The sequence below is a fragment of the Bombina bombina genome, chromosome 1, assembly GCF_027579735.1.
Source record: "Bombina bombina isolate aBomBom1 chromosome 1, aBomBom1.pri, whole genome shotgun sequence".
NCBI classification, from domain to species: Eukaryota; Metazoa; Chordata; class Amphibia; order Anura; family Bombinatoridae; genus Bombina; species Bombina bombina.
This window is the reverse complement of record NC_069499.1, coordinates 1424824094-1424836104: the sequence shown is the minus strand read 5'-3', so window position 1 is coordinate 1424836104 and position 12011 is coordinate 1424824094.

Genomic DNA, 12011 nt, shown 5'->3' with positions numbered 1-12011 from the left:
TTTAATGATTATTGGTTTAAAGTGTATTCTAATATCTCAATGTTTACCGGTGTATTTCTTTTGATCAAAGTTTACATGTATTGTTGATTCATGTCACTGATACGGTCAAATTAAGGCAATAATGTTAATGTTTAAATGTGTTTTTGTCTCGCTCAAATAAGCATTGCTTCTGAATAAGATTTCTTGACATGTCATTGAGTTTCCCTTGCTCATTCCCTCCCCTTTCATTCTAACTGTATTTTTAACCCTCCCTCCTCCTTCTCGCTCTCCCTTTCCTCTTTCTCCCCTTCTTATTTCAGCCTTTATCCACACTCCTCCCTCCTCCCCCACCCCCCACCCCCTTTTTTTTTTTTTTTTTTTTTCCCTCTTGTTTTTCCCCCTACCCTCCTTCATCCCCCCATAAAGCTTCTCCCCCTTTTGTTTGTCCTCTCCACCTTTAACCAACTTCTCAAATCAAATCCCCTATACCGGCCCCTTCCCCCTCCTTTTCACCTCCAGTGCCATATTTAAAATGCTCCTAAGACCTTGATTCCAATAGGTCTGGGTAAACTGTTAATGACATGATAAAGATTGTATTTGCTAAAGGATTACTTTCCCTGTCTCACCTCTCCAACTGAACGAGTGGTTTATCTTAACGGCTCGAGCAGTTGTTGTTTCCTTCTTTCGGAGGTTCTTATCTTCTTAATCTTATAGTCTACTCTTTATTTCCTTTCACTATCTGAATATTCTCAGGTAATAACGTTTTTTTTAAAAATTTACATTTGGTTTTAACAGACCTTCTCTTTTTATTTCTTTCCCTTTTTTTTTTTTTTTTTTTTTTCCTTTTTTCTTCTTCCCTTCTTCTCTTCCCCTTCCTACCCTTTAACCACCCCCTATTATCCCGGCATAAGGATGGCACCCTCACAAAGTAGATTTACCTTTCATAGCCTAAATTTTACCACGATTAATGCAAAGGGACTTAATGATCCGGGCAAAAGATCGATTGCTATGAGAGAACTTGGTAAGCTACATAGTCACATAATTTTCCTCCAAGAGACCCATTTTCGGAAGGGCAAAGAACCAAAATGGAACCCTAGACAATATCCCACGGCAGTATTTGCCTCAGGTAACAATAAGAAAGGAGGAGTGGGCATTCTGGTTCACCAGTCTGTCCCTCTAAAAATCACCCATACCGAGAAAGACCCTGACGGCAGATTCCTACTCCTGACAGGTACACTATACGACCACCCACTGACGTTAGCCACACTGTATGCGCCAAACTTAGAACAACACCACTTTATAAAAAAAGTAGCGAAGCTTGTTCTGGATTTAGCTAAAGGACCGGTCTTCCTTTCAGGAGACCTCAACACACTACTTGATGCGAGTATGGACACCTCTAATGGTTCATCCAGCATACCCAGTAAAACTATTAAATCTATCAAAACAACCATAGCAGACTTGCAGCTCCATGACGTTTGGAGAGCTGTACATCCGACAGACAAAGACTACACTTTCTTTTCACCACCCCATAACAAATATTCCCGCATTGACTACTTTCTATTCGATTCGGTTGGGTTGGATATGGTTAGTAATTCCACAATTGGTCCAATTACATGGTCAGACCATGCCCCTCTCACCTGTAACATACAATGGCCTGACATACCTCCCACAGCCTATATCTGGAGGCTGGATGAATTTCTCTTAGAGAACCCTGAAGTTAAAGCAGATATACAGAGTTCCCTCTCAGACTATTTATTACATAATGATCCCTCGGACACATCACTCACATCCTTCTGGGAGGCACATAAATGTGTTATCCGTGGCATATTCCTTAAGCACAAGGCAAGGCTAGTCAGAATGCATAATCATAAACACAAACAGATTTTAGATAACATCACACAGCTCGAAACTATACATAAACGCGATCCTACAAATAAGGAGGTTTTTAAGACTTTAGAAGACGCTAAAAAACAACTTCGACAATATCAACTGGAGACATTGCACCGCAAACTGATGACTGCAAAACAACATTATTACGAGGGAGGTAATAAACCAGGCAAACTACTAGCTAGAAGTATACGAAGGCAACAACTAAAATCATACATCCATTACATCCAAAGTACTGATGGCACAATACTGAAAAGCAGTAAACAGATAGCACACTCCTTCCATACTTACTACAATAATTTGTACAATATCTCTCCCATGCAAGAGGACGGTCACAGGGCTAATGCTACACTGAGCAGACAGACGGAGATAGACGACTATCTAGCCTCAATAAACCTTTCACAACTAGAAGATATGGACAGGGACTCTCTTGACGCCCCTATTTCTTCTGTTAAGTGTGATCAGTCCACGGGTCATCATTACTTCTGGGATATTACTCCTCCCCAACAGGAAGTGCAAGAGGATTCACCCAGCAGAGCTGCATATAGCTCCTCCCCTCTACGTCACTCCCAGTCATTCTCTTGCACCCAACGACTAGATAGGATGTGTGAGAGGACTATGGTGATTATACTTAGTTTTATATCTTCAATCAAAAGTTTGTTATTTTAAAATAGCACCGGAGTGTGTTATTATCTCTCTGGCAGAGTTTGAAGAAGAATCTACCAGAGTTTTTGCTATGATTTTAGCCGGAGTAGTTAAGATCATATTGCTGTTTCTCGGCCATCTGAGGAGAGGTAAACTTCAGATCAGGGGACAGCGGGCAGATGAATCTGCATAGAGGTATGTAGCAGCTTTTATTTTCTGACAATGGAATTGATGAGAAAATCCTGCCATACCGATATAATGTCATGTATGTATACTTTACACTTCAGTATTCTGGGGAATGGTACTTCACTAGAATTACACTGTAAGAAATACATAAAGCTGTTTAATAACTAGAAATTATGTTTAACGTTTTTGCTGGAATGTAAAATCGTTTTCATTTGCTGAGGTACTGAGTGAATAAATGTTTGGGCACTATTTTTCCACTTGGCAGTTGCTTAATCTTTTTTCTGACAGTTTCTGTTCTCTCTCACTACTGTGTGTGAGGGGGAGGGGCCGTTTTTTTGGCGCTTTTGCTACGCATCAGATATTTCAGTCAGCAACTCATTGTATTTCCTGCATGATCCGGTTCATCTCTACAGAGCTCAGGGGTCTTCAAAACTTATTTTGAGGGAGGTAATTTCTCTCAGCAGAGCTGTGAGAATTATAGTTGACTTAGATAAAAAACGTTTATTCTGTAATTTGTTTCCTGCTTTCAGAATTTGTTATCTTTGCTAATGGGATTAAACCTTTGCTAAAGTTGTGTTGTTTACAAGGATTGAGGCTATAACTGTTTCAATTTATTAATTTTCAACTGTCATAGATCTTCTGTGCTTCTTAAAGGCACAGTACGTTTTATTATTATTCTAATTGAATTGTATTTCCAAGTTGCAAGTTTATTTGCTAGTGTGTTAAACATGTCTGATTCAGAGGATGATACCTGTGTCATTTGTTGCAATGCCAAAGTGGAGCCCAATAGAAATTTATGTACTAACTGTATTGATGCTACTTTAAATAAAAGTCAATCTGTACAAATTGAACAAATTTCACCAAACAACGAGGGGAGAGTTATGCCGACTAACTCGCCTCACGTGTCAGTACCTGCATCTCCCGCTCAGAGGGAGGTGCGTGATATTGTAGCTCCGAGTACATCTGGGCGGCCATTACAAATCACATTACAGGATATGGCTACTGTTATGACTGAGGTTTTGGCTAAATTACCAGAACTAAGAGGTAAGCGTGATCACTCTGGGGTGAGAACAGAGTGCGCTGATAATATTAGGGCCATGTCAGACACTGCGTCACAGGTGGCAGAACATGAGGACGGAGAACTTCATTCTGTGGGTGACGGTTCTGATCCAAACAGACTGGATTCAGATATTTCAAATTTTAAATTTAAACTGGAAAACCTCCGTGTATTACTAGGGGAGGTGTTAGCGGCTCTGAATGATTGTAACACAGTTGCAATACCAGAGAAAATGTGTAGGTTGGATAAATATTTTGCGGTACCGACGAGTACTGAGGTTTTTCCTATACCTAAGAGACTTACTGAAATTGTTACTAAGGAGTGGGATAGACCCGTTGTGCCGTTCTCACCCCCTCCGATATTTAGAAAAATGTTTCCAATAGACGCCACCACAAGGGACTTATGGCAAACGGTCCCTAAGGTGGAGGGAGCAGTTTCTACTTTAGCTAAGCGTACCACTATCCCGGTGGAGGATAGCTGTGCTTTTTCAGATCCAATGGATAAAAAGTTAGAGGGTTACCTTAAGAAAATGTTTGTTCAACAAGGTTTTATATTGCAACCCCTTGCATGCATTGCACCGATCACGGCTGCAGCGGCATTCTGGATTGAGTCTCTGGAAGAGAACATTGGTTCAGCTACTCTGGACGACATTACGGACAGGCTTAGAGTCCTTAAACTAGCTAATTCATTCATTTCGGAGGCCGTAGTACATCTTACTAAACTTACGGCGAAGAATTCAGGATTCGCCATTCAGGCACGCAGGGCGCTGTGGCTAAAATCCTGGTCAGCTGATGTTACTTCTAAGTCTAAATTGCTTAATATACCTTTCAAAGGGCAGACCTTATTCGGGCCCGGGTTGAAAGAGATTATCGCTGACATTACAGGAGGTAAAGGCCATGCCCTGCCTCAGGACAAAGCCAAAGCTAAGGCTAGACAGTCTAATTTTCGTTCCTTTCGTAATTTCAAAGCAGGAGCAGCATCAACTTCCTCTGCACCAAAACAGGAAGGAGCTGTTGCTCGCTACAGGCAAGGCTGGAAACCTAACCAGTCCTGGAACAAGGGCAAGCAGACCAGGAAGCCTGCTGCTGCCCCTAAAACAGCATGAATTGAGGGCCCCCGATCCGGGATCGGATCTAGTGGGGGGCAGACTTTCTCTCTTCGCCCAGGCTTGGGCAAGAGATGTTCAGGATCCCTGGGCGCTAGAGATAATATCTCAGGGATACCTTCTGGACTTCAAATACTCTCCTCCAAGAGAGAGATTTCATCTGTCAAGGTTGTCAACAATCCAGACAAAGAAAGAGGCGTTTCTACGCTGCGTACAAGAGCTCTTGTTAATGGGAGTAATCCATCCAGTTCCACGATCGGAACAGGGACAGGGGTTTTACTCAAATCTGTTTGTGGTTCCCAAAAAAGAGGGAACTTTCAGACCAATCCTGGACTTAAAGATCCTAAACAAATTCCTAAGAGTTCCATCGTTCAAGATGGAGACTATTCGGACAATTTTACCTATGATCCAAGAGGGTCAGTACATGACCACTGTAGATTTAAAAGATGCTTACCTTCACATACCGATTCACAAAGATCATTACCGGTACCTAAGGTTTGCCTTCCTAGACAGGCATTACCAGTTTGTGGCTCTTCCATTCGGATTGGCTACAGCTCCAAGAATCTTCACAAAGGTTCTGGGTGCTCTTCTGGCGGTACTAAGACCGCGGGGAATCTCGGTAGCTCCATACCTAGACGACATTCTGATACAAGCTTCAAGCTTTCAAACTGCCAAGTCTCATACAGAGTTAGTACTGGCATTTCTAAGGTCACATGGATGGAAGGTGAACGAAAAGAAAAGTTCACTCGTTCCACTCACAAGAGTTCCCTTCCTGGGGACTCTGATAGATTCTGTAGAAATGAAGATTTACCTGACAGAGGACAGGCTAACAAGACTTCAAAGTGCTTGCCGCACCCTTCATTCCATTCAACACCCGTCAGTGGCTCAATGCATGGAGGTAATCGGCTTAATGGTAGCGGCAATGGACATAGTACCATTTGCACGCTTACACCTCAGACCATTGCAACTGTGCATGCTAAGTCAGTGGAATGGGGATTACTCAGACTTATCCCCTTCTCTGAATCTGGATCAAGAGACCAGAAATTCTCTTCTATGGTGGCTTTCTCGGCCACATCTGTCCAGGGGGATGCCATTCAGCAGACCAGACTGGACAATTGTAACAACAGACGCCAGCCTTCTAGGTTGGGGTGCCGTCTGGAATTCTCTGAAGGCTCAGGGACAATGGAGTCAGGAGGAGAGTCTCCTGCCAATAAACATTCTGGAATTGAGAGCAGTTCTCAATGCCCTCCTGGCTTGGCCCCAGTTGACAACTCGGGGATTCATCAGGTTTCAGTCGGACAACATCACGACTGTAGCTTACATCAACCATCAGGGATGGACAAGAAGCTCCCTAGCTATGATGGAAGTATCAAAGATAATTCTCTGGGCAGAGTCTCACTCTTGCCACCTGTCAGCAATCCACATCCCGGGAGTGGAGAACTGGGAAGCGGATTTCTTAAGTCGTCAGACTTTTCATCCGGGGGAGTGGGAACTCCATCCGGAGGTCTTTGCCCAAATACTTCGACGTTGGGGCAAACCAGAGATAGATCTCATGGCGTCTCGACAGAACGCCAAGCTTCCTCGTTACGGGTCCAGATCCAGGGATCCAGGAGCAGTCCTGATAGATGCCCTGACAGCACCTTGGGACTTCAGGATGGCTTACGTGTTTCCACCCTTCCCGATGCTTCCTCGATTGATTGCCAGAATCAAACAAGAGAGAGCATCAGTGATTCTAATAGCACCTGCGTGGCCACGCAGGACTTGGTATGCAGACCTGGTGGACATGTCATCCTGTCCACCTTGGTCTCTACCTCTGAAACAGGACCTTCTGATACAGGGTCCCTTCAAACATCAAAATCTAACTTCTCTGAAGCTGACTGCTTGGAAATTGAACGCTTGATTTTATCAAGACGTGGGTTTTCTGAGTCAGTTATTGATACCTTAATACAGGCTAGGAAGCCTGTTACCAGAAAGATTTACCATAAGATATGGCGTAAATACCTATATTGGTGTGAATCCAAAGGTTACTCTTGGAGTAAGGTTAGGATTCCTAGGATATTGTCTTTTCTACAAGAAGGTTTAGAAAAGGGTTTATCTGCTAGTTCATTAAAGGGACAGATCTCAGCTCTGTCCATTCTGTTACACAAACGTCTGTCAGAAGTTCCTGACGTCCAGGCTTTTTGTCAAGCTTTGGCCAGGATTAAGCCTGTGTTTAAAACTGTTAAAAATAAAATTAGAGGCGCCCTCAAATACTAGTAATAATCCGCCAGTATTGGTGTATAATGTGCTGTAAAATTGTCATAGAAAAGTTGTTACTATTGGCATTGATACAACAAGAACAGTATTGATAACCTACAAATAGATGTATAACTTGTTCAGTTAAGAGGATTTGAGTATGATATAGTTTGTTATAATGAATAAACTATCTCTCTAACAATGTATAATAAGATAGTCCACACTCTCAGAGGTGTTTGTAATCTCCAGGCAGCAATCTCATTCCAGAAAGGTGTTGGCCGTCACAGGTTCTGTTCAAAAAGAGAAGAGAGAGAAGAGGCGCCAAATGGTGTGTATCGTTTTGAATTCAGTAGGCCTTGCCCCCAAATAAAAACTACTTACAAGGCATTTGTGGCACTTCTCAAGTGCTGGAAATTTTGTAAATAGTTTTTATTTGGGGGCAAAGCCTACTGAATTCAAAACGATACACACCATTTGGCGCCTCTTCTCTCTCTTCTCTTTGTGTTTAAAACTGTTGCTCCACCATGGAGTTTAAACCTTGTTCTTAATGTTTTACAGGGCGTTCCGTTTGAACCCCTTCATTCCATTGATATAAAGTTGTTATCTTGGAAAGTTCTATTTTTAATGGCTATTTCCTCGGCTCGAAGAGTCTCTGAATTATCAGCCTTACATTGTGATTCTCCTTATTTGATTTTTCATTCGGATAAGGTAGTTCTGCGTACTAAACCTGGGTTCTTACCTAAGGTAGTGACTAACAGGAATATCAATCAAGAGATTGTTGTTCCTTCTTTGTGCCCAAATCCTTCTTCAAAGAAGGAACGTCTACTGCACAACCTGGATGTAGTCCGTGCTCTAAAATTTTACTTACAGGCAACTAAGGAATTTCGACAAACATCTTCTCTGTTTGTCGTTTACTCTGGGCAGAGGAGAGGTCAAAAAGCTTCTGCTACCTCTCTTTCTTTTTGGCTTCGTAGCATAATTCGTTTAGCTTATGAGACTGCTGGACAGCAGCCTCCTGAAAGAATTACAGCTCATTCTACTAGAGCTGTGGCTTCCACTTGGGCCTTCAAGAATGAGGCCTCTGTTGAGCAGATTTGCAAGGCTGCAACTTGGTCTTCGCTTCATACTTTTTCCAAATTTTATAAATTTGACACTTTTGCTTCATCGGAGGCTATTTTTGGGAGAAAGGTTCTTCAGGCAGTGGTTCCTTCTGTATAAAGAGCCTGCCTATCCCTCCCGTCATCCGTGTACTTTTGCTTTGGTATTGGTATCCCAGAAGTAATGATGACCCGTGGACTGATCACACTTAACAGAAGAAAACATAATTTATGCTTACCTGATAAATTCCTTTCTTCTGTAGTGTGATCAGTCCACGGCCCGCCCTGTTTTTAAGGCAGGTAAATATTTTTTAATTTATACTCCAGTCACCACTTCACCCTTGGCTTTTCCTTTCTCGTTGGTCCTTGGTCGAATGACTGGGAGTGACGTAGAGGGGAGGAGCTATATGTAGCTCTGCTGGGTGAATCCTCTTGCACTTCCTGTTGGGGAGGAGTAATATCCCAGAAGTAATGATGACCCGTGGACTGATCACACTACAGAAGAAAGGAATTTATCAGGTAAGCATAAATTATGTTTTCCATGGAGGAGCTCTCCCAGGCTATAAAAGATTTCCCTGGCGGGAAGAGTCCTGGTCCTGATGGGTTTACCCCTAGGTACTGCGGGATTTTCCTGGATACTTTGGGCCCCCATATGCTGGCTCTGTTCAATTCGCTCATTCATAATCCCACGCTTACGAGCTCATTGTTGGAAGCTCACATTGCGGTCATACCCAAACCGGGCAAGCCCCCTACTTCTCCAGCCAACTTCCGACCAATATCGTTACTTAATTCGGACATGAAGGTCTTTGCTAAGATCTTAGCAAGAAGACTTAATAAATTTCTCCCAGCTCTGATCCACTCTGACCAGGTTGGCTTTATACCTGGTCGAGAAGCGCGAGATAATACCAATAAGGTGATACAATTGATTAGCCACGCTCGAAATATGGGTATTCCAATGGTTCTTTTCTCGACCGACGCAGAGAAGGCCTTCGACCGGGTCGACTGGCTCTTCCTGCGTCGAGTCATGAAGGCAATGAATTTTGGGGATTCGTTCATAAATATGACTTTCGCTCTATACTCAGCCCCAAATGCCCGGGTTAGGGTGAACGGCACATTGTCGGATGCTTTCAAAATCACAAATGGGACCAGGCAGGGGTGTCCTCTGTCACCACTCCTTTTTGCATTATCCATTGAGGCGTTGGCGCAAACAATTAGAAGGAATCCAAAGATAACAGGAGTTGGTGTGGGAGACTTTGAAATCAAACAGGCGCTTTACGCGGATGATATTCTGTATACCCTCACTGAAGCGGAAACTTCGGTTCCGGAACTCCTACGTGAATTTGAACGGTACGGAAATCTTTCCAATTTCCATCTAAATTTATCTAAATCTGAGATGCTAAACATTAACACCCCCAGAGAACATATTCAATCTTTAGTTTCAAATCATAATATTTCTTTGGCCTTTACCAAAATAAAATATGTAGGGATTTACCTGACTGCTAACCCATCTGATCTATTTAAAAATAATTATTTAACCCTGAGGCGTGATCTAATTAATGATTTATCATCCTGGAAAAATAAAATGTTATCGTGGCTGGGAAAGATCAGTTTGATCAAAATGAATATCCTGCCGCGCATATTGTACTTATTACAAACAGTTCCTATATCACTACCGAGCGACTATCTTGCACAAATGCAACGCTCTCTGGAGCAGTTTGTTTGGCACGGTAAGAGACCTAGGATCTCTAGAAAGACTCTATACCTCCCCAGAGAAAGGGGGGGATTGGGGTTCCCTGAGCTGTCTAAATATAGGCGAGCCATACTTTTACAAAGACTAGTTGAGTGGTCTCGAAACTTACCACATAAACAATGGGTTAGACTTGATGGTCAAATCTTTAAACGACTTAACGTCGGCGCTTTGGCATGGATCCCCGCACAGAGCCGCCCCAAATTGATTTACAAATACCACTTAACTATCACAACCTTTCAGGAATGGGATAGAGTGATTGCCACTAGCACCCATATTTCATCGGCCTACTCCCCGATGACACCAATCATAGAGAACCCTGAGCTTCCATACCATGTCTTGGGATCTCGCCTAGGCTCTAGTTACAGCCTCCGCGATGGCATATTACACTTCGCATTAGATGCAGGTAAACTACGAACGATGAATGAGTTATTTGAGCGTCATGGAGAGCTCTTCCAATCCTGGCTCAGATATCATCAGCTCTCGCACTATCTGAGATACCATAAATGCAGGGGAGGTTTTGACAGAGAGCTTACTCCTTTTGAGGCCCTCTGTGTGGAACACACTCCGCCTAGGCGGTTGATTTCTAAGGTATATAAACTCCTGCTTTTACCACCAGGATTGCAGTTACCCACGTATACATCGATGTGGTGCAATGACCTTAACAATACAATAGATGAGGATGAATGGTTTAAGGCGTTTACTTTAACTAAACGATCCTCAGTCTCGGCGGTGGTACAGGAGATCCACCTCAAATTTTTGACTAGGTGGTACTATACCCCGGCAAAATTACATAGACTCTTTCCGACAGCGAGCTCCCTATGTTGGAGGGGCTGCGGTTACCCTGGCACGCTTCTCCACATCTGGTGGGCATGCCCCAGAATACAGGGCTACTGGCAGGCTGTGGTCGGGGACATGTCAAGTAGGCTACAGATTTCTATTCCTAACACACCTGAAACTTTGCTACTTCTACGCCTGCCCAAGGTCAGGGATGACACTACTAGGGCACTTATGCTGATTATGCTGACTGGAGCCAAAAGGCTTATTCCTCGAGGGTGGAAGTCCTCACGGGTTCCAACCCTCGATGAATGGCAAGCCGCGGTGGAAGACCTGTTAAATTTGGAGAAACTACATTATATGAAAATTAAAAAACCCGCAACACATGAGACGATGTTAGCCATTTGGAAAGGCACAGCACCCTAATGGACATTAATACGCTGGTTAACACTCACTTTACACATGACTACTCCCCGTGAAACTGATTAGTAAACACACTCCCCTCTCCCTTTTTCCCAGGATGACTCCCCCTCCCCTTTTTTTTTTTTTTTTTTCCTCTTTCCTCTTTTATTCTTTCTTCTTTTCTTTCTTTCCTGATCCTTTCTGAGCTTATTACTTTCTTTATAAGTTCATTTCTGATTTGACTATCACGAAACTGATTTATATTCTAAATCTATTAAAAATGTAAAATTACCAAGCTTTGTCAAAATGTTCTGATCTAAGGACTAATACAGACATTCATTATTTTGGTTTGAGAACATCCAATCTACTTGTCGGGTGGAAATTCTTTCCTGCCCCTACTCTCTGTTTATATATTGACTTATGACACTAGTGGGCTGATGGAGTTTGTTTGCTTTTGTATGTTCCATCCCTCCTTTTGTTCAAAGAATTGTATTGTACAACAACGTTTCTTACTACTGTATTGGTGACAAAATGCTACTAATAAAGCTTGTTTGAAAAAAAAAAAAAAAAAAAAAAAAAAAAAGTTATACTCAGCTGCTCCCAGCTGCAGGTAAAAAAATTAAAAAAAATGAAGAAATGAACAGCAGCCAATCAGCATCAGCAGTGCTGAGGTCATCAACTCTTACTGTGATCTCATGAGATTTGACTTCACTCTCATGAGATTTCATTGTAAGCTTCCGTTACCTGATTGGTGAAATAATATGAGAGTGCACGAAGCTCATCCTTTCAGTTGTCCCGGGACAGACACACTAATATGCCGCTTAGAAGTCCTTTACAATAGGATGTGGCTACTGAGGAACTTTTGAGGTAAAATATCTTTCTTTTTTACAGAGA